General features: G+C 38.7%; 1 non-coding gene across 1 annotated transcript; it reads left to right on the top strand.

Annotated features, from left to right (window-relative positions):
• The first annotated feature begins 408 nt into the window (after positions 1-408).
• On the top strand, positions 409-514 carry LOC118486146. Its single transcript, XR_004878002.1, has one exon. It is a non-coding gene; the product is annotated as a small nucleolar RNA R71 (small nucleolar RNA).
• The last annotated feature ends 24147 nt before the right edge of the window (positions 515-24661 follow it).

Here is a 24661-nt window from a genome sequence, read left to right as displayed (position 1 = left end):
AATCCGGGGTGGTAGGTATTAGAATTCATGTTGTTGTAGTTCCTACCACCTCCTCCTTGGCCTTGACCTTGGACCGCATGAACTTCCTCATATTGCCCTTCCAACATTCCTTGGCAATTTTCAGCCGCGTGACCTATTTCATTACACAAAGCACACACATCATAAATTTGATTAGTAGTTTGAACATTACCTTCATCTATGGCATGCACTTGTGGTCGGTTAGTTGTCGGTCGGGCTCTCCTCGAAGCTTGGGCTTTCCTTTTTGATGTAGTTGCCATACTCTCCAAAAACTCCCAATCTTCATTCTCATAATTCGTTCCAAATGTCCCTCCGGTGATAGACATTAAATCCCGTGCATCTTCGGCGCTTAACCCCTCATGAAAAGCGTTCATTAACTCCCATAACTCAATCCCATGATGAGGGCAGTTTTTAATCATCATGTTAAAACGCTCAAACGCCTCATGGAACATCTCACCGTGTTGTTGTTGAAAGCTTCTCAACCCCTTCCGCGCATCATTGGTCTTTTGGGCGGTGTAGAATTCATCCAAAAAGGTTTGTTGCATCTCCCCCCATGTATATATTGATGCCGAAGGCAAAGTGTAGAACCACTTCTTTGCCTTATCCTCCAAAGAAAACTGAAATAAGACTAACTTGACTTCATCGGCCGAAAAACCTTGACTCCCAAAAGTATTGCAAATTGAGTCATAGGCCTCTAGATGGAAATACGGCTCCTCCGTTGCTAACCCTTTATACTTCGGTAAATTTTGCAACGAGTTTGTTCTTACTTCAAAAGTTCTCCCTTGGTTGTTGTGAGGGATAACCACCGGTGAGGGGTTTTGAGTAATGATTGGCCTGAAATGTGCCTCTATTCCCCTTGCTTGTTCTCTAAGATGTCTTCGTGGCACACCATACCTACCTCTCGGAATAATCGGCCCATTCGGTCTTGGTACTTGCCCTTGTGGTGCGATCGGTTGTTGAAACTGTTGTGGTCGCATCGGTGGGCGCTGAGGCGGTCTTTGAAATGGTTGTTGGTGTACATGTTGTGGCCGGACCTGTTGCAATGGAATCGGTTGTGGCATTGGTGGCCCTTGTGGTCTTGGCCGAATATGTTGTGGTATAAGTTGTTGATGTTGCATTCCACCAACACTCGCCATCCCTTGAGATTGACTCTGAACATACCCAAAATCCCCTTGATCACCATAATCTCCATAACCATACCCATCATCTTCATACCCCTCAAAGTCTTCAAATCCCTCATCATAATCACCCCCTTGCATTCCCGAGGTTTGCCCAAATGGAATGTTTGAATACTGAAAACCCGATTGCTGTGGTCTAAAGGATGGGGTAGTATGCACAATAGTTGAATTGGGTGCAATTGTGAAGGTAGATGATGATTGACCCGTAGTTGGGGGAAAGAAGTGAGATAATGGTGGGATTGTGGTGGATGGATCATACGTGATGGCAGGCTCATTTTGAGTGGTGATTGGTTGAGTGGAATTGGTTGGTGTAAATCCAGCGGTGGTATTAGGTAATGTAGTGTTTGGTGATGGTTGGGTGGAAGTAGGTATAAAAGATGAGGTTGTTTGACTGGTTGTAAGTGGAATCTGAGAATCAGCCATGATGTTTCTCGGTGTAATGGGTGAAGTAGGTGAACCAATAATTTTGTTTTCTCGAACTAAAACTCGGTTTTGTCGTAGCGTTCTTTCAATTTCCGGATCAAACGATAGCGGTGATGACCTGTGAGAGCCTCTAGTATGCATACACCTCAAGTACCTGCACACTAAACACAACCAGCGTAAACCCGAAAATAACAAACAAAACTATGAAATTAACACACGTTGCGCACTACTCCCCGGCAACGGCGCCAAAATTTGACGTGATGTCGTGGGTCACGCAAATTTAATCCCTAAACAACTGTAGTTAGCGGTAGTAGGGTATCGAACTCAGGGAGTATGTGGAAAATGTGTTGATTGTGTAGCTTTGTATTTATACTAAAATTAAACTAACTTGCAGAAAATTAAAATTCAAGATTGTGGATTGTTGTTTTGGAAAACTAAATTAAGAACTAATTCAAATCAAGTAGGTTGTAAACAATTAGGAGAGAACAATGATCACCCTAGGTTTCAGTTTCTTTAAACAATTGTGTGCAATTTCACTAGAAAGAGTTACATAGACATAACTCGTGTATGTGTGATTGAAGTGATAAAAGGGAACAAAGTACTCGGATTAGATAATGCGAGGTTGTTTCCCGATGACCTATTAACCAATAACCAACCCCAACCCTTCCCGTGATATCTCGGTTGCCAACGGCACCAAGAACGTACGATCAAGACTAGAAATTGTGATATAGATTAACGCACTACAAACAATCAAACATACACCATGACATTCAAGCAACGCAAAATATCATTCTAGAAATGCGGAAACTAACACACAAAAGTCTTAGAAACATTCACCTAGGATGATCACCGAAGAGTTTAGCCGGACATGGCTTGGTGAATCATCATCAACATCAATCTAATGTTCATAAAGATTAAAAACACAAACCGAATGTTTAGAAATGTTCACAAACCAAACAAGTACTCCAAATTCGCTCCCAAAGTCTCCAAGAACCGTCAATGATGAGATAATACCAAAAGACACACCAAAAAACGAGTATATGGCAGCAGTTACATTTTTCACGTTCAGGCACCACCGTAAATTACGGCTCCACCGTAATTTACGGTGGTCATCAAAGTGTTACGGTGGTTTGAGCCTGGTTTACGGTGCAACAGAATTGAGAAAATGGGTCACCGTAAATTACGGTGGAGCCGTAATTTACGGTACCAAGCAGCCTTCACTTCTTTGTTTTGTCTTGTGTTCTTCTCTCGACCCGTTTTCACCAAAGCATCCATAAACTGCCTTTTTATCCATCGCTTATATCCTAATTTGTACCTGAAACATAAGCATCGTAGTTATCTAATTCAAGATAATTACACGGCTAAATGGAGGATTATTTCATGTTTTATTACACTTAAGGGTTGTCCAAAGGACCACCCGTCATTGCTCAAGGAATAGCTAACACTATTCCAACAATGATAGCTCAAGGGATAGCCAACGCTATTCCAGCAATCGTTGCTGCTGTTAAAACTCCAATAGGACCACAAAAAAAAAGAGCAAACGTATTTCTGAAGATAACTTCAGTAATAGCGTAAACGGAGGCAATAATCATGTTAATCATGATGAGGAACTACGACAAGCTCCGCTCTCTAAGAAAAAGAAAGCTGCAACACCTGGTTGCACTTACAAGGAGTTCCTTGCCTGTAAACCTGTAGAGTTCGCATGCAATGAAGGGGCAACTGCGGCACTGCGTTGGTTAGAGAAAACCGAGGCAGTGATCAGAATAAGTAATCGTGTTGAGGAAGATAAGGTTATATACGCTTCGCACCTTTTCAAGGAAGAAGCGTTAGAATGGTGGAATACAGTGTTACAAGCTAAAGGAAGTGACGTGGCCTATGCCATGAGTTGGGAAGAATTTAAGCAAATAATAGAAAGAAAATTCTGTCCTGAATATGAAAAAGAGCAGATGGCGAATAAGTTTTTAAGTCACCAAATGGTAGATGTAGATTGACGAGGGTATACTTCAAAATTCTTTGAGTATGCCAGAATTGTACCTACTTTGGCTTCGCCAGAACCGGTACTTATCTCTCGCTATATCTGGGGTTTGATTAGTGAGATTCGTGACATTGTCAAAGCTGCGAGACCCCGCACGATTGACGATGCTGTAGAATTAGCTAACACTCTAACTGACGGATTGGTACGCACTCGGGAAGAAAATAGGAGGAAGGATTTAGCCCAGAAAATTTCCCAAGAATTTCATATGGGTAATAGTAGCAATTTCAGAAAAAGAGAAACCGAGCGATTTTCCACTATCACATTTTGCAATACTTGCAAGGGAAAGCATTTTGGAAAATACAGAGGATGCTGCAATTACTGCAAAATTCCAGGACATCAAGAAGAGGATTGCAGGAAAAAGAAGGCAATAACTTGCTACAATTGTGGAGAACCCGGACACTTCAGAACAAGCTGGCCGAAATTAGGCAATCCAGCGAACGAAAAGACTGCAGAAGGGACTACCAAGAAAAATGCAAGGGGCTTTTCAATTAACTACTCAGGAAGCTGAACTAATTCCTAACGTCATAGTTGGTACATTTTAGTTCACTAACATTTATGCAAGTATTTAACTCTGATGCACACCAAAGTTTTATAAATACTTCATTCTGCAAAGTCCTTAAATTTCCCTTAACCAACCTTAGGCAGATTTTTACAATTGAAACGGCAGATGGGAATTCCGTTAGAATAAATAAGATTTTGCGAGAACCAAAGATAGAATTAGGATATAAATTTTCTACAAAACTTGTTACTAATTAATTTAGCCGGATTCGATGTTGTATTAGGAATAGATTAGTTAATAGCCAACTATGCTTAAACTCTCTATGATCTAAGTTCCGTAGAAATCCATATACCCGCAAGAGAATTAGTAATAATAACCACAAAAGTTACTGAAATTAACATCAGTAATAAAGCTGGCCAGTTCTTTACAGAAACCAGGAATAGTATAAATGGTATCAATAGTTGCTGATACCAAAAGATAAGAAAATAGAAGACATTCCGATTATATCGGAATATCCTGACATTTTCCCCAAAAACCTACCAGGATTACCACCTAATAGCATAGTAGAACTTAGAATTTATCTAAATCCAGGAACTATACCAATAGCTAAGGCACCCTATCAGTTAGCACTCACTAAAATGTTAAGAATTAAAGAAACAATTAGATAAATTATTAAGTAAAGGATTTATATGACCAAGTTCCTCCCTGTAGGAATACTTCAGTATCGTTTATGAAGAAAAAGGAAATCCTAAGTGACTACGACTGTCATATTTAGTATCACGAAGGAAAGGTTGAAGACAGTTAGAAAAGTGATACAAATAAATAAACAAAAGTCGTTGGAGTTCGAGTTGGAGACAAAATACTATTGAAAGTATCTCCTTGGAAAAGAGTTATTAGATTTGGTAAGAAAGGAAAGCTAAGTCTAAAGTACGTAAGACCATTCAAGTAATCCAACAAATAGGACCAGTGGCCTGTCACTTATAACTACCATAAAAATTAGCAGAGGTACATGATAGGTTTCATGTATCCAATTTTAAGAAATGTCTATCAGGTAAATCCCTGGTAGTACCTCTCCAAGGTAAAGAAGTAAATGGCAAATTTTAAATGATAGGGAATCTATTACAAATAAGATAAGAAGATCAAGTTTTTCAAAGCACAAAACAACTAGTGTTGTTCACAGCCAAAGGAGGACCAGAATACACGTAAAAGCTAGAAAAAAAATATAGGTGAAAATACCCTCATCTGTTTCAGCAAATCTCGAGGACGAGATTTTTCGTAAGGTGGGGAGGATGTAACAACTGTCACTAAAATCGATAATTAGGATGATAATTAGTCAATAAGAAAACCCTAATTGAGACCCCCAAGTAATTCTGCATTAGCCCTAAAATTTTCAGAGCAATCGAAATCAGGATCAGGGCCCCTAAAACTCAAGGGGGGTAAACCCTAGTTGACAATTATCTACTTAAAACGTTGTTGAAATATAATTGGACCAAATTTCTGACTTATCAGGGCTAGTCCCGTGCAGGGCAAGCCAAAGAATTTTTAGGTGTCCCTTACGGGCCGTAAGGGCTTAGGCTTACGGTCCGTAAGCAAGTCCAAATTCGTGTATAAATAGCCGACCTTGGCACTTGCTTTCTGTTATTATAACGACGGCCAAATTCCTTTTGTACGTCGAGATAGAGCTGTAATACTACAATTAAACACACACAATCACAAGGTGCTGCCGCAATCAGGGTAATAACTCGATCGCTATTACGATTCAACGTCCGATCGATTATAACTATCCAACGATTGTCCGAGTGCTGCTCAAATTGAGCTTCTACTTTGATTATTCATCGTGATTTCGACTTGAATATTTGAGTGCTGTTCGAATTCGGACTATGCTCTGTTATTCGTTGTGAATCCGATTGAATTATTAAGTATTGCACTTGTTAATCATTGTTAGGGTTTAATCTCGTGAATTGACGTAACTGCAGTATTAAGTTACTAACCTATTGTGTGTGCATTATTATCAAATTAGGTTAAATCAAGGCTAATCAGTAGGCTTATACCTTGCCCGTTAAATCTGCAAAGTGAGTCATTCCTCTTTTATAAACTCTTTTCTCACAGTTTGTGAGTCATTCTCTTTTTATCAACTCTTTTACAATACTCCAAAGTATTTTCCAAACGTTATAATTAAAGGGATTAAGTCGTGGTTATCTTGACCGGTGGTTAGTGGGGTATTGTGCACATTACTAATTTCTCACCGTTAGGCAATAAGCCCTAACATGGGTTAGGCTAATAAGACCTAACAGTGACAAAACGTCACTAATTGGGTGACTGGACCCAATAGTGGTATGACCATCGTCACACGGGTGGCAAGACCAGATATTAATTAAGATACTGCCATAGTAATAGCTCTTATGCTGTAATTTATAACTACGTGTTGTTTTTATCAAAATGAATGATTCACTCAGTATTTCCCCGCTGACAAAACCTTATTACAACATGTTTCAGGTGACATACTGTGATTTCAGTACACGTGCTACGGAGCACCATCAAGCTTGAAATAGTGGCTCAATTAAATAAACATGTTTGTAAAATAATGAAATTATGAGATTTACGGGATTTATCCTGAAATGTAAATAAATAATATTTGGGCATTTTTTTCAAGTCTAAAACGATCCTGTTAAGACTTCCGCTGTAAAAACAAATACCACGGGATTTTCTGTCCCGCGGCTCCTGAAACGGGTCAAAGCAGGTCGGGGGCCGTGACAGAAAAAGGTGGTATCAGAGCCACTGATCAAGCCACTGATTTAAGCTTACTATTAATTTTAGCCTAATAAAGTAATTGAGAAATACTTAGGAATTTCTAATTGTTATTTGATGATTATGTGTTTTATTATCTGACTAATTATATACAGCATAGGGCAGATCTTTATATGCTAGCCAACATAGCAATTAATACAAATTTTAAATAAGTTAGACCAAAGTTTTAGTACCTTTATTATTCATAGACTAGAAGTCTTATTCAGTAAGTAAATAAACTTACAAATAAAACCTAGGGTATTTTAAATTTTAGTTGTTTTGATAGTTAAACAGTATGAAATGATATTTCAAAGTTTTCTATCAAATTTGTTATAACTTCTAACTTAGTAACTGTGTTATGTTAAACAGTATGAGTGACTTGTCTGACGCCCTTCAGAACTTAAATCTCTATCCAGTAAGAATAGAAGTTTCCAGAGATTTCAATAGATATATAGCAGAAAAGGAAGAACCTATAGAATTTAACGTTGTACCTCTCGAAAAACCCACACCTAAGAAAATAGAAATCGGGGAAAGCTCTAGGCAAATTGAGGGGTTACCATCCCAGGAAGAATTTGATTTTTCATTAACAGATTATAATTCTATCAAGTCTATTAATGAAAAGCAACTAGTAATAGATGTAGAACCAGTTATTCCAAACCCTTCGATCCACTCGCAACCTTTAGGAATAGACGAATGGTTGACTAATGAAATACAGATTCAAAATTATCCCTATAAGCTTTTTCCTCAGTACGATCCAGAACCAAATCCACCAATAAGTAAACGAGAATATAGCTAGACTCTGCCACTTTGACTAAAGAATTAATGAATGTTGGGAATAGGATCCAAGAGATTGAGAAACAGATCTCCTAGAAATACGATCAGAGGAAACACCATTACTAGAATATCATTTGACAAAAAGATAGGAGATTTATAAAAATGATTGTATAAAAGTAATAGTAAAATTAGTATGTGTAAAATAAGTAATGGGACGGTTGTATATAGAAGTATAATACCATGAAAATTTTAGAAAATTTACAACTTTTGGCTGTTTACGTAATTATGTGCAATTAAGGGTGACATTGAAATTACTTCTGGTATACTAATTATTTATCTATAAATTAGTTATCCGATGGAAAACACTAATAATGAACCTGTCAACGAGGTCAATCAATCCGAGCAACAATCAGGGGATCAATATATGACTAGGCAGGATATAGAAAATATTGTTGCTCAAGGAATAGCTAACACTATTCCAACAATGATAGCTCAAGGGATAGCCAACGCTATTCCAGCAATCGTTGCTGTTGTTAAAACTCCAATAGGACCACAGCAAATCATTCCTAGCAAACGTATTTCTGAAGATAACTTCAGTAATAGCGTAAACGGAGGCAATAATCATGTTAATCATGATGAGGAACTACGACAAGCTCCGCTCTCTAAGAAAAAGAAAGCTGCAACGCCTGGTTGCACTTACAAGGAGTTCCTTGCCTGTAAACCCGTAGAGTTTGCAGGCAATGAAGGGGCAACTGCGGCACTGCGTTGGTTAGAGAAAACCGAGGCAGTGATCAGAATAAGTAAATGTGTTCAGGAAGATAAGGTTATGTACGCTTCGCACCTTTTCAAGGAAGAAGCGTTAGAATGGTGGAATACAGTGTTACAAGCTAAAGGAAGTGAGGTGGCCTATGCCATGAGTTGGGAAGAATTTAAGCAAATAATAGAAAGAAAATTCTGTCCTGAATATGAAAAAGAGCAGATGGCGAATAAGTTTTTAAGTCACCAAATGGTAGATGTAGATTGTCGAGGGTATACTTCAAAATTCTTTGAGTATGCCAGAATTGTACCTACTTTGCCTTCGCCAGAACCGGTACTTATCTCTCGCTATATCTGGGGTTTGATTAGTGAGATTCGTGGCATTGTCAAAGCTGCGAGACCCCGCACGATTGACGATGCTGTAGAATTAGCTAACACTCTAACTGACGGATTGGTACGCACTCAGGAAGAAAATAGGAGGAAGGATTTAGCCCAGAAAATTTCCCAAGAATTTCATATGGATAATAGTAGCAATTTCAGAAAAAGAGAAACCGGGCGATTTTCCACTATCCCATTTTGCAATACTTGCAAGGGAAAGCATTTTGGAAAATGCAGAGGATGCTGCAATTACTGCAAATTTCCAGGACATCAAGAAGAGGATTGCAGGAAAAAGAAGGCAATAACTTGCTACAATTGTGGAGAACCCGGACACTTCAGAACAAGCTGGCCGAAATTAGGCAATCCAGCAAACGAAAAGACTGCAGAAGGGACTACCAAGAAAAACGCAAGGGGCTTTTCAATTAACTACTCAGGAAGCTGAACTAATTCCTGACGTTATAGTCGGTACATTTTAGTTCACTAACATTTATGCAAGTATTTAACTCTGATGCAAACCAAAGTTTTATAAATACTTCATTCTGCAAAGTCCTTAAATTTCCCTTAACCAACCTTTGGCAGATTTTTACAATTGAAACGGCAGATGGGAATTCCGTTAGAATAAATAAGATTTTGCGAGAACCAAAGATAGAATTAGGATATAAATTTTCTACAAAACTTGTTACTAATTAATTTAGCCGGATTCGATGTTGTATTAGGAATAGATTAGTTAATAGCCAACTATGCTTAAACTCTCTATGATCTAAGTTCCGTATAAATCCATATACCCGCAAGAGAATTAGTAATAATAACCACAAAAGTTATTGAAATTAACATCAGTAATAAAGCTGGCCAGTTCTTTACAGAAACCAGGAATAGTATATATGGTATCAATAGTTGCTGATACCAAAAGATATGAAAATAGAAGACATTCCGATTATATCGGAATATCCTGACATTTTCCCCAAAAACCTACCAGGATTACCACCTAATAGCAGAGTAGAACTTAGAATTTATCTAAATCCAGGAACTATACCAATAGCTAAGGCACCCTATAAATTAGCACTCACTAAAATGTTAAGAATTAAAGAAACAATTAGATAAATTATTAAGTAAAGGATTTATACGACCAAGTTCCTCCCTGTAGGAATACTTCAGTATCGTTTATGAAGAAAAAGGAAATCCTAAGTGACTACGACTGTCATATTTAGTATCACGAAGGAAAGGTTGAAGACAGTTAGAAAAGTGATACAAATAAATAAACAAAAGTCGTTGGAGTTCGAGTTGGAGACAAAATACTATTGAAAGTATCTCCTTGGAAAAGAGTTATTAGATTTGGTAAGAAAGGAAAGCTAAGTCTAAAGTACGTAAGACCATTCAAGTAATCCAACAAATAGGACCAGTGGCCTATCATTTATAACTACCAGAAAAATTAGCAGAGGTACATGATAGGTTTCATGTATCCAATTTTAAGAAATGTCTATCAGGTAAATCCCTGGTAGTACCTCTCCAAGGTAAAGAGGTAAATGGCAAATTTTAAATGATAGGGAATCTATTACAAATAAGATAAGAAGATCAAGTTTTTCAAAGCACAAAACAACTAGTGTTGTTCACAGCCAAAGGAGGACTAGAATACACGTAAAAGCTAGAAAAAAAAATATAGGTGAAAATACCCTCATCTATTTCAGTAAATCTCGAGGACGAGATTTTTCGTAAGGTGGGGAGGATGTAACAAATGTCACTAAAATCGATAATTAGGATGATAATTAGTCAATAAGAAAACCCTAATTGATACACCCAAGTAATTCTGCATTAGCCCTAAAATTTTCAGAGCAATAGGAATCAGGATCAGGGCCCCTAAAACTCAAGGGGGGTAAACCCTAGTTGACAATTATCTACTTAAAACGTTGTTGAAATATAATTGGACCAAATTTCTGACTTATCAGGGCTAGTCCCGTGCAGGGCAAGCCAAAGAATTTTTAGGTGTCCCTTACGGACCGTAAAGGCTCAGGCTTACGGTCCGTAAGCAAGTCCAAATTCGTGTATAAATAGCTGACCTTGGCACTTGCTTTCTGTTGTTATAAAGACGGCCAAATTCCTTTTGTACGTCGAGATAGAGCTGTAATACTACAATTAACACACACAATCACAAGGTGCTACCGCAATCAGGGTAATAACTCGATCGCTATTATGATTCAACGTCCGATCGATTATAACTATCCAACGATTGTCCGAGTGCTGCTCAAATTGAGCTTCTACTTTGATTATTCGTCGTGATTTCGACTTGAATATTTGAGTGCTGTTCGAATTCGGACTATGCTCTGTTATTCGTTGTGAATCCGATTGAATTATTAAGTATTGCACTTGTTAATCATTGTGAGGGTTTAATCTCGTGAATTGACGTAACTGCAGTATTAAGTTACTAACCTATTGTGTGTGCATTATTATCAAATTAGGTTAAATCAAGGCTAATCAGTAGGCTTATACCTTGCCCGTTAAATCTGCAAAGTGAGTCATTCCTCTTTTATAAACTCTTTTCTCACAGTTGGTGAGTCATTCTCTTTTTTATCAACTGTTTTACAATACTCCAAAGTATTTTCCAAACGTTATAATTACAGGGATTAAGTCGTGGTTATCTTGACCGCTGGTTAGTGGGGTATTGTGCACATTACTAATTTCTCACCGTTAGGCAATAAGCCCTAACATGGGTTAGGCTAATAAGACCTAACAGTGACAAAACGTCACTAATTGGGTGACTGGACCTAATAGTGGTATGACCATCGTCACACGGGTGGCAAGACCAGATATTAATTAAGATACTGCCATAGTAATCGCTCTTATGCTGTAATTTATAACTACGTGTTGTTTTTATCAAAATGAATGATTCACTCAGTATTTCCCTGCTGACAAAACCTTTTTACAACATGTTTCAGGTGACATACTGTGATTTCAGTACACGTGCTACGGAGCACCATCAAGCTTGAAATAGTGGCTCAATTAAATAAACATGTTTGTAAAATAATGAAATTATGAGATTTACGGGATTTATCCTGAAATGTAAATAAATAATATTTGGGCATTTTTTTCAAGTCTAAAACGATCCTGTTAAGACTTCCGCTGTAAAAATAAATACCACGGGATTTTCTGTCCCGCGGCTCCTGAAACGGGTCAAACCGGGTCGGGGGACGTGACATCACCCCCTTCCAGGGTGATACCTTAAGTAATACTTTGTCACCTACTTCAAAATTGAAAGGCTTACGCATCAAATCTGCGTAGCTCTTCTGCCTATCTCGGGCAGCTTTCAATCGATCGCGAATTTGGACAATCTTGTCCATTGTTTCAAATATTATATCAGGTCCTGTCATCTGGACATCTCCAACGTCTGCCCAACAAACGGGCGTTCTACATTTTCTACCATATAAGGCTTCAAAAGGTGAAGCCTTAATGCTGGTATGGTAGCTGTTGTTATAGGAGAATTCGACTAATGGTAGGTGGTTATCCCAACTGCCACCTAAGTCGATCGCACATGCACGAAGCATGTCTTCTAACGTTTGGATTGTACGCTCACTCTGTCCATCTGTCTGAGGGTGGTAAGCCGTACTGAAATTCAAACGTGTGCCCAAAGATTGTTGGAAACTTTTCCAAAAGTGTCACGTGTATCTGGTATCTCTATCAGAGATGATAGACACAGGCACGCCATGAAGGGCTACAATCTTATCTACAAACAACTGAGCTAATATATCGGAGCTATAAGTCTCCTTTATGGGTAGGAAATGTGCTGACTTAGTCAGTCTATCAACTATTACCCATATTGTATCGTTTCCCTTCTTTGTCTTTGGCAACTTGGTGATGAAATCCATCGTCACCATTTCCCATTTCCACTTGGGAAGTTCAGGCTGTTGTAGCAAGCCTGACGGTTTTTGATGTTCAGCTTTCACTTGCGCACAAGTCAAGCACTTTGCTACGTAGGTGGCTATAGACTTCTTCAAGCCTATCCACCAGAAGTTTGTCTTTAAGTCCTGGTACATTTTATCAGCACCAGGATGAACGGAATATCGGGAACTATGGGCTTCCTGGAGGATAACGTCACGAAGACCTCCATAAACAGGAACCCATATCCTTCCATTCAATCTCAGAATTCCGTCTTAGCCATAGGATAACTGCTCTTCAGTTACCCCTAGCTTTTCTTTCGGATAGTTAGCTTCTAATACAGCTTCCTTCTGTGCAGCTAACAATCTCTCATTCAGACTGTTATTGATTTCAATGCTCTTGGCATTGATCCTTATTGGTTTCACTCTTTCTTTTCTGCTCAAGGAATCTGCGACTACGTTGGCCTTGCCTGGGTGGTATCTTATTTCACAGTCATAATCGTTTAGAGTTTCCATCCAACGTCGCTACCTCATATTCAGATCTTTCTGATTGAACAGGTGTTGAAGGCTTTTGTGATCGGAATAGATCACAAATTTAATGCCATATAAGTAATGCCTCCAAAGCTTTAGTGCAAATACAATGGCACCCAACTCCAAGTCATGGGTGGTGTAGTTCTTTTCATGCACTTTCAATTGTCGCGAAGCATAGGCAATCACCTTGCCCCTCTGCATAAGCACACAACCCATACCGGTGTGCGATGCATCACAATATACGACAAATTCTTCCATTCCTTCCGGCAATGTCAACACTGGAGCATTGCTCAGCTTTTGCTTGAATCAAAAGCTTCTTGCTGCTTAGGGCCCCAATTAAACTTTATACTCTTCCTAGTTAAAGAAGTTAGGGGTGCAGCAATTCTTGAGAAATTTTCGATGAAGCGTCTGTAGTATCCTGCTAGACCTAGGAAACTGCGAATCTCCGTAGGTGTCTTCGGCTCCTGCCAATTCATGACGGCTTCAACTTTAGCGGGATCCACCTGGATACCTCGCTCGCTGACTACATGTCCAAGGAACTGAACTTCTCGTAGCCAAAATTCACATTTAGAGAATTTGGCATAAAGCTTTTCTTGATGTAGCAAATTAAGAATACATCTAAGGTGTTTTTCGTGGTCAGCTTGGCTCTTCGAGTAGATATGGATGTCATCGATGAAGACAATGACAAATTTATCCAAATAAGGCTTGCAAACGCGATTCATGGGATCCATGAATGCGGCAGGTGCATTGGTGAGCCCAAAAGGCATCACTAGGAACTCGAAATGACCATAACGAGTCCTACATGCAGTTTTGTGCACATCTTCATCCTTGACCTTCATTTGATGGTACCCTGACCTTAGGTCAATCTTGGAAAAGTAGCTCGCTCCTTGCAACTGATCGAACAGATCGTCGATCCTGGGCAAAGGATACCTATTCTTGATTGTAACTTTATTCAGCTCACGGTAATCGATGCATAGACGCATCGAACCATCTTTCTTCTTGACGAACAGGATTGGTGCTCCCCAAGGAGATGAACTTGGTCTAACAAATCCCTTGGCCAGCAGGTCATCTAGCTGCATCCTCAATTCTTTCATTTCCGTGGGTGCCAATCTATAAGGTGCTCTCGCAATAGGCGCGACTCATGGAATGATGTCGATACTGAATTCCACTTGCCTATCTGGTGGCAACCCAGGCAGTTCTTCCGGGAAAACTTCAGGATAGTCAGAGATGACTGGGATGTCTTCAATTCTGGGTTTCTCCTCACTGATAGTCACCTGTGCCATATAAATGACACATCCTTTCTTCAAACATCTGGATGCCTTTAGCATAGATACATGTGCAGGCAATCCATGTCGAGTATCTCCCTGGATGGTAAGTGGTTCTCCAGACGGAGTCTTGATTACCACTTGCTTCTGGTTGCACATGATTTGGGCTTGGTTATGCGATAACCAATCCATACCCAATACTACGTCGAAACTAGCGAGTTTAAAGGGTAATAGGGATAAAGGAAATGAGTGATTCCTAATGGATATAACACATCCATCTAAAATAGTTGAAACTGTCCCCATAGTCCCATCAGCTAGTTCTACTTCATATTTCACATTCAAGGCTTTAACAGGTAATTTTAATAACTCGCAGAACTTATCATCCACGAAGGATTTATCTGCTCCGGAATCAAACAACACTCTTGCGAATACATCATTAATAAGGAACGTACCGGTTATGACATTGTCGTTCTGGATAGCCTCCTTAACATCCATTTGGAAGACCCTCGCATTAGTCTTTTTCCCATCTTCAGCCTTCTTCACTATCTTCGGGCAGTTAGTCTTGATGTGCCCTTTCTCGTTGCAACTATAGCAAGTTGCATCCTTGAGTTTCTTGCACTCAAGAGTCCTATGCTCAGAGGACTTGCATATCCCACAGGCCTTCGGCTGGGATTTCTGCTTATATCTGCACTTTCCGAAGTGGTGCTTCTTGCAAACATTGCACTTGGGCCTATCGCCCGACTGTCGGTCATTCCTTTTGTTCTCTGACCCCTTCTTGTGGTCACGATTTCCCCGGTGCTTCTTGTTAGATCTTCGTGAATCATCATCTTCACGCTTCCTCTTCTCACTATCAGCATTTCTCAACGATCTCTACCTCACTGCATCCAGTGTGAGAGACAGAGATATATCTGCCACAGACCTGAAGGTAGCAGGCCTAGAAGCCTTCACGCTAGCTTTTATCTCTGGGGCCAAACCCCCAATGAAACGCGCGATCCGTTTGGGTTCCGGTGTCATAAGGTACGGAACCAATCTCGACAGAGTGTTGAAAGTCATGAGATAAGCCTGGAAATCCAGGTTCTTCATGACCAACGATAAGAAGTCAGACTCTATCTTCTCAACCTCGTGCTGAGGGCAGTAGTTTTCCTTGATGAGAGCAATAAATTCCTCCCATGTCGTGCTATACAAAACAGCCTTCCCGGAGGCTTGAACCAGAGATCTCCACCACGCTAGGGCTTCACCCTTGAACGACTGTGATACGAACTTCACCACGTCTCTCTCAGCACAACCACTAATGTCCACAAGTGTGTCCATTTCGTCTAACCAGGTCATGCAATCTACAGCGTCCTTTTCCCCAGTGAAATCTCGGGGTTTGCAAGAAACGAAATACTTATACGTGCAACCCCTGGCGCGAGGTGCATCATCGACCACTTTCTTCTTAGGATGGACACTATTCTCATTGGATGAGTGTCGATCGTCATCCTTCTTAGGCTTAGACGGGGTCGAGGGTGGTTTGCTGTGAGATTTAGAATGGGTTCTTGGCTTTGAGTGTGGTGTAGATAGGGTTCTGCTTCGAGACTCGGTGTACTCTTCGTACTGCCGATCTAAGGCTGCCTTAACAGCGTTGTCTACCAAAGCTTTCAATTCAGCGCCCGTTATATGAATTTGGGCGTTATCGTTGTCATTCTCTTTTGAATGACTATTAACTTCATTTGGGTCAGCCATCGAGATCTTGATCTGCTACAAAGAATATGACAGAATTCTATTTAGGAGTTTATTATGGAATTGTCTTTTATGGCAATTCATTAACCATGGTAAACATAGACCATATTTGGTTAATTTGTTACTCACTTTTATTTAGGATTTGGATATAGCTTATCCTATTTACAAATAATATTGTTAGTGGCACAAAAGCCTAGTCACAAGGACGTTTTCATAATATAAGTCGGGATGACAGAGGATCAAGGCATGAAGGTTTGAACCGTAGTCTTTTTACCTTTTCTGACAGAGAGTCATAGACTACAACTGCCTTTTGTCTTATATGACAATAAGCATGGCCCGTAGGCTCTTCATCACTAATGGATGTTTGATAATTGATCATCTTTATTGACGACTTCACCCTTGATTTACCAACCATTAATTTGGGTTTTGGAATCCCTTGATGGATTCGTATATAAGAATGACGCATGTGATTTTAACGAATCACTTCTGCCAAGAACTTAACATGTTTACAGAGGCTAACAGGAATCTGAATCTTTTAATCAGGTCTTACCATTTTGGCCGGGTCTTAATAATGACACCAGGCTAGGTTTCACCATTAAGATTCTTTATTTAGTATGCAGATTAATTTAAAAGGAATGATTTTTGATTTATTTCATATAAAAACGTATTTAATCACAAAAATGAAATTTATAACTTAACATTCCATTAATCATAATAATGATTACACACTGCCCTAAACGGGACTTTTAAATAGACCAATACGTACGCAGAGGTTTACAGAAAACAAGCTCACGCAGGGACCGAATACATAGATAGGTGTTCGCCCAGGGACTAAAAGATAAGTCCACACAGGGACTGAAATGCAATTGTCCACGCAGGGACTAAACACGATAAATGTCCACGCAGGGACTAAAATACTCAAATCAAATGTCCTCGCACGAACTTGATTGTAATAGTAAATACTATAGTACATAAAGAGACTAATGATCTCGTTTCTTCCTCCCTTTTAGTAGGTTTGCTAGGCCCTTGAGGAATCCACGATTACTTTTACGTTCTTGCTCAAAGTCTCGTTCCACTCGGTTTAGACGGTGGAGGATTTCTTCTTGCTCCGGTGGAGAAAAACGTGGCTGCTGCGACGACTGCTGTACCGGAGGTCTAGGAGGTGCTGGATATCCATGAGCTGCGTATCCTAATCCCCAAGGATTTCCATAAGGTCCTTCGGGATGGAGATCGTTGTAATTAGCCGCTACCACGTATGGGTCGGCATCATAATTATAGTGAGTGTGAGTCGGTTGCTCAAACGGGTTGTACGCGGTGGAACCGGCGTATGCTGGCATCGGGTTGTCATAGCCGAATGGTGGCGGAGGTGGTGCAACTGGTGCAGAATTCACCTCTGCAGGGTGACTCGAAGGTTCACCTAATTGTGCTTCTTCGGGCAATGGCAGAAAATGACTTGCACTCGAGTGGCGAGGGGTGGTGAAATGGAATTCCCCTCCTCGGGTGGACATCCGCGCGCCTGATCTCCTACGCCTTGGCGGATCTAGAGGTGCTTGCTGAACTGGTGGCGCTGGAGGCGGTGGCGTAACCGCCACGAAACGCGAATCCTCGGAGGGATCCTGCTGTTGCTACTGCTGCTCATGAGGCGAGAAGTGGTGAGAGGGTGTGAAGTACCAATCACACTGGTTAAACCTCGCCTGGTAACTGTCGGGACCTTGATAGGGTGTTCCATGAAATGATGACCCATCAGAGATCTCGATTGGATGATTGGGAGTACCTCTTGCAGGCTCGACGGGATCTGTGTCTTCATCCATATCTACCGCATTATCTTCGGAGAAATGGTCTTCAGGTCCTAAAGTGTTATAACCTATTGGTTCTCGGACATAATCAGCCGGGTTGAACTGGCCTTGGAAGAAATGAGTAGGATCGCCATAGGAACGGTGGTGATGCAGATCACTGGAGAGGCATAAACGAAGGTTGAGGGTTACTGGGCTCGTTCTCCGAATTTGGTCCAAAGGAGTGACGGTATGAAGGTGTCGAACTGTGTGAGGTAGACCGTCTTGCTGGCTCAAAGAGGTTTCTTCTACGTCTTCGAGGCTCTTCGCTCCTCGTGCTGGAAGGAGCTCGCATGTTTGAAGGTCCGGCCTCGTGATCATTGTGAGTAGTGATCGGCCCTTTGCCTCTTCCTCCTCTTCTAATTTCTGGTGGCATATTTCCTGCTTAACAGATTTTTAAATCACAATAAACAATAAAAGATAAACTGGAATAACAATTCGAATTTGTCCTATGTTCTTGTCTAGACTCAAGTATGTGCAATTGTGTCATTGAGATTAAACACATAAGGATAGTGTTTAATTCACTCAACGTTGGCTCTGATACCAACTTGTCACACCCCGATTTCCACATGTGTCACCGGTGGGCCCGGTGGGGGATTACCGTGACGTAGTTGGCAACAATATAGTCAAACCACATAATATATAAATGCACAGCGGAAGCATAAAGATAAATATATTTCAACTATCGAATGTAATATCCAAGTATCACAATCGTCGAAATATAATCCACAGGGGATCAAAATAAGAAAGAAAAATAATTGTTCAACAGATATTGGCATTCCAAGCTTGCGAGACTCTAACGATGCTAAGGAGTGGCCAGCCTATTACGTGTAGAACCTGCATTAATCTTTTTTGCGGAAAATATGTTAGTTTACACTGGTAAATACATTCAACCGACACTTTGTAAAATGTTTAATAAAATTGATTTGAATGCACAAGGCACAAACTCTTTATAACTTGGGATAATTTATCAATTAAATCTTGTAAAAGAATTACATGTTCACTATGCGTTCGGTCGCCCGGGTCGTGCCGGGTTTAAGGTTAATAGACACGCCACAAAGCAATAAGCCGTGGCGGGAAAACCAACGGTTATACCTTTATAATTATAGACACCTTGTCGGGTGTACGCCTACACCCGCGTGTCGAGGTCATGGCCATTTCGTAAAATGATGCCAAGGTTATCCGGGACATGGTCATTAAGCTCCCAAAGGCGTAAAGCCAACAAAACCAATTTTTTAAACGGGTCACATTGAAAACACCCGACTACTAATGAGTTGGGGTCAATTGCCCGACCAAGCGGTATTTTAAATACCGTAACCCAAGCCCGTATAACGGAAAATAAGTTAAAAGTATTTACCTGAGCAAGTATTAAACCTCAATCAAACAAATGCAAGTATCCTTTACTGGTCTCCTTTTCTGGAACGAAGGTTTATAACAACCTATTAGAATCCTAACGGGTCTTTAACTTAGCCTTAGCTTAGACCGGTCAGTTTCAAAGGATATATACGGTTTAATCGCGTGAAAGGCGAAAACCGGGAATGGAATGTGGTTTGGACCCTATAAGTTTGAAGACTTGTTTTATAGGGGTGTAATAACCACACTCTGAATTTTGAAGTATAAACGATAAGGTTTGACCCGTTTCGGCTAGTTTATGTAAACTAGTTACATAAACCGAACCGTGCGCGCAAAAGGCGTAACGGGGAACCGTAAGAGTCCTACACAAGTTTCCTAAGTTAATATGCTCTAAAGAGGTTGTGGTATCAGTAGGATACCTTCCATAATGCCGGTAACGAGTTTAAATCCATTATATGCCCCGTAGGGGTATTTCGGTCATTTTAAAGATTATAAAAGAGGTTTCTGAGTTCTACAGGAAATCTGAGTTTTCCGAACAGTTTATAAAGTTCAAAATACTTTATTTATTATATAAAATCAGTAGCAACTGGAATCGGGTCAAAAGACCATGTAGAACTCAAGTTATGTCCGAAAAGGGTATATTCGGTATTTACCGAACCGATGCCATAACCGCAGGTTATGAGCAGGTTAAAAATAATTAAAAATTTTTAAAAAAATCCCAAAATATTATTTTACATCAGTGTGTAAAAAGGTTTAGTGTCGAAATTTGGGTTTAGATAGATTTTATGCTAATTGCGCCTTTTAACTACTAAAGTTTCCGTAATTGCGCTAATTAGCATAACTCCTATTCTGGACCTCGGATTGACGTGAAATTTTAGGGACATGCTTAGAAATTATTAACTAAGTTTATTGTCCTTTCACGTGTCCAAAATTCTCGTTCTAAAGTAAAAAGGGCGTTATGGTCAACTTTTAGGCGTTTAATGGTAATGTGTAAAAGACTCGGACAGACACCGAACCGGTCACAGAGGGTTATACCATCAGGTAACCTGGTCCTAAGAGAGTCCTAAGGCATATCTAAAACATACCATAATGGGTCAGAACTGAGGTCAAAGCAAAAGTCAAAGTTTTGCGACTTTCGGTTCCGAACCGGGTCAAAACAGAAAACGGTCGGATCAAACAAGCTTAGACTAGTTAATATACTTATTATCATGTTATATGAGTGTTAAAACAGGTTACACACCAACTACATTACCGATTATGCATAAAATCGCAATTTAGCATTCTGTTGACTTTTTCTAAGCAAGTTTGACTCGACATTCGGACTAGTTAGAGTGGGAATCAGAGGGTGCCCTTTTAAGGGTTTAAAGCCCACATAATTACCAACAAATAACTACCTTTGATTCAGCTAATCACTGGACCATTTGTGATTAACCGTTAAGTCAACTGTTAATTACGACGGTTTGACTTTTTAGCTTTAACTAAGCAAGAACTCAACTAAGAAAGGTTAAGGAAGCTTACCAAAGTCCTATGCACGACTAGGGATGGCTTGGTTCTGCTTTGGAGCTCCAGAAATGATCAGAAGTGCAAGAGAAAGGTGTGAAGAACTTGTTCCACATGAAGGCCTTTATATAGTGTTCATAAGGCACTAGATTGTTGACAACCAAGTCTACCCATGCTCATTGATCATCAACAAGTGTCCCGAAGGGCTCTAAGTCGGTTTAGAGTGAAGAGGCAAGCATGGAGCAAAAGAAAAACGACCAGATAGGCCCTTGCGTGACGCGAAGGACCCCCCCCCCCCTTGGGCCTCGTGTCGTGCGACCCCCTTCTGTACCAGATCTTCAATTTTTGATTTTTACGATTTGATCCTTGGCTCTTCAAACACTGATTGGCCATCATTTTCTTGCATATTGAGCCCTCAAAATTGACGTTTAGGGGCTTCAAGACTTATACCCATTTCGTTAAGTCCCCGGTTAACTTTATTGTTACCCGAAAAGTCCTAACTTTCAACGTAAAGTGTAGGATACAAATCCCCTTATCGTACATTAGGTATGCGATGCCCACAGCCATACACGTGTCCTGATTCAATTTAATTAGACAAGGGTATATCAGATATTCTGTTCAAACATCTGAGGGCTAATCAGGGAATTCCGTCAACAAGGAAGCAAATCAGGGAATTCCGTCAACAGGGAAGCAGATTACGAGTTCGTTTCATAACCGTCCATCTAATTATTGTTCGTATAAATTCGATTTGTAGGTTTTTTGATTGATTTCTGTACCGAACAAAGATTGGGATTTCCGAAAATGATGGATTCGTCATTTAGGATGTTTGTTTTTGGTTTTTGTTTGGGTTTTATTTGAATTGAAGGTATTTTCATTTTATTAGATTGTAACGAGGTTGAAGATAAGTTGTTTCTGGTTTTATTTGTTGAGTTTATCATATCGCATGTGTTGTTTTAAACATCGCATGTGTTGTGATTTGTTGAAGATAAGTTGCTTATGGTTGAAGGTATTTAAGATTGGATCATATGTATAATTTCGCATGCTTAAATTTGGACATTTCGCACACAATTTCTGTTTTTATTTGTTGAGTTTATCATATCGCATGTGTTGTTTTACATATCGCATGTGTTGTGATTTTGTTGAAGATAAGTTGTTTCTGGTTTAAGGTATTTTAAGATTGGATCACATGAATAATTTCGCATGTTTAAAGTTGGACATTTCGCATGCAATGAAGTTTAATATTTAATTTTGCATTTTTATGTTGGACATTTCGCAGACTAGAAAGTATTTAACATATTTAGCTCTATATTCCGCACGCTTTAAAACTAACTATATGTATTTTCGCACAGTTTATTTTATAATTCACTTCAATAATTCAAATGAAATAATTCAGTTCAATAATTGATTTCAATAATTCATATGTGCTTTTTTCTTTTATTATATAGTTTATCTTTTTATCACCCTTTCAAACATCCTTTTAAAAATGGCAGATATACCAACATCCTCTTCTTCTGAATCAAGTATCAAGCAGGCTTTGAGAAATAGGATTCAGGAACAAATTCAAGAGGATCGATCATGTCAAGAGATGTTGGAGACCAACATTTCTCGTGTAACAGAAAACATGAAAAGAAGGCAAGAAATTCTGAACTTGCTATCTCAGATGCAAGTGAGTAGTCTTCAAGAAATTGCTGTTATGTTCATGGTTGATCTGGGTGAGAGGGATGAGAAACAGTTGAAAGAGTTGGCGGATGCAATAACTATCTTAAGATGCTCGATGAAGATGAAAATGGAGTTCCTTTCATCTTTTGAATGAAGTTTGTTTATTTTAGTGCTTTATTTTAATAAAAACATTCAAGTTTTGCATGTTTCAATAAATTCGCATGTTTTGTTATGGAATGGATTTTGATTTTGCATATGTATATTCCCCTATTTTGCATATTTTAAGCAATTCATCGTCAAACATGGGATTTTAAACATTATATATATATATAATAATAATAAATCGAAAAGCCACTTGAGTTGAGAAAACTCAAAAAACCTTTGTAAAAACCGCATGGAACATTTTTTTTTCTAAAAATAATTTGAAATGTAACATATATATATAGGGGATGGTTCAAATGAAAACCACTTTTATTGTGAAAACTCGAAAACTAACTAAAAAAAGCCTAAAAAACACACAAATTTTTTTTCATTTTTTTTTATAAAAATCGCTAGTTTTTATATATAAAAAAACTTTTTTTCAAAAAAAAAAAAAAAAAATTTGTGTAGTGCACATGTGTAATAATACACATGTGTAGTACACATACATATGTGCAGTATTACACATGTGCACTACACAAACTTTTTTTTTTTTTTTGAAAATTTTTTTTTATATTAAAAAACCTGCGAAATTTTGATTGCAAAAAAAAATAAAAAAAAATTTTGTATGTTTTTTTTGGCTTTTTTTAATTAGTTTTCGAGTTTTCACAATAACTAGTGGTTTTCATTTGAACCTTCCCCTATATATATATATATATATATATATATATGAACATTTTTATAAAAGAAAAACAAAAAAGCGCAGAGTAATTCATTTTTTAAAAAATGATAAAAATTTCATGTTATATAATATATATGTCCAAAAAATGTAACACACAAATTTAGAACTTTTTTTTAAAAAAGCTAATTGGTATTTTTTACATTTTTTATAGCAATGTTTAAGTACATTTATATTACATTCCATATTTTTTTTAAAAATAAAAATGTTACATAGGGATTTCTTTAGTTTTCTCAACTCAAGTGGGTTTTCGTTTTATCTTCCACACCTATATATATATTGGGTAGGGTTAATGAGAGAACCACCTTTATTGCGAGAATCCCCCACGCAAGCTAAATGCTAAAACCTAACCCCCCCCCCCAACCCAAGCTAAAAGCTAAAAACTAAATCATAAAGCTAAACCCCCCAAAAATATAAAAAATACACATTTTTAGTACTTTTTATAAAAAAAAATCGCTACTGTTCGTCATAATTTTTTTAATGAAGAAAAGTAGCATTTTTTTATAAAATATATTAAAAAAATTGTGTGTTTTTTAGATTTTTTTTAGGTATTTTTGATTGTGTTCACATTGGTTCTCGCGATTTTCGCAATAAAGGATGGTTCCTAATAGATATTTCTCCTATATATATATACGTATATATATATATAAAGGAACATGATCAGGAGAGAACGACTGAAAGTGTGAGAACGGTGAGAACGATTCTCAGCCACAAGATCTTAGTGGTTTGTGGTTGAGATTGATGCGGTGGCATTTTTGTAAATAATAGGGGCCTTGGAACTACCAGGAGGGGTAAAATAGGAAGATCCAAACAAAGGTGTACATGCTAATCACATGCCATTTTCCCCCATCATATTTACAATAACTTTTTTTATACGTGATTATTTTTCGAAAAAAATTACACAATAAAACTCAACGTTTTTTTATCTTTCCAACGAGTATGCTATTGATATACTTTTCGAAAAAAATTAACTGGGTTTTATGGCGTTTTTCTAAACTGAGTGTTTTATGACGTTTTAGACTAGGTATTTTTATGGCGTTTTTCTGAACTAGGTGTTTTTATGGCGTTTTAACTAGGTATTTTCATGGCATTTTTCTGAACTGAGTGTTTTATTGCGTTTCCAACTGAGTTTTTTCCTGATGTTTTTCTGAACTGAATTTTTATGGCGTTTTTACAGTACAAATTATGATTTTTCTAAGCTAAAAAAATAT

This window comes from Helianthus annuus, chromosome 13 (assembly GCF_002127325.2).
Source record: "Helianthus annuus cultivar XRQ/B chromosome 13, HanXRQr2.0-SUNRISE, whole genome shotgun sequence".
NCBI classification, from domain to species: Eukaryota; Viridiplantae; Streptophyta; class Magnoliopsida; order Asterales; family Asteraceae; genus Helianthus; species Helianthus annuus.
Note: the sequence above shows the minus strand (reverse complement) of the source record. Positions and strands in the feature narration are given on the sequence as shown.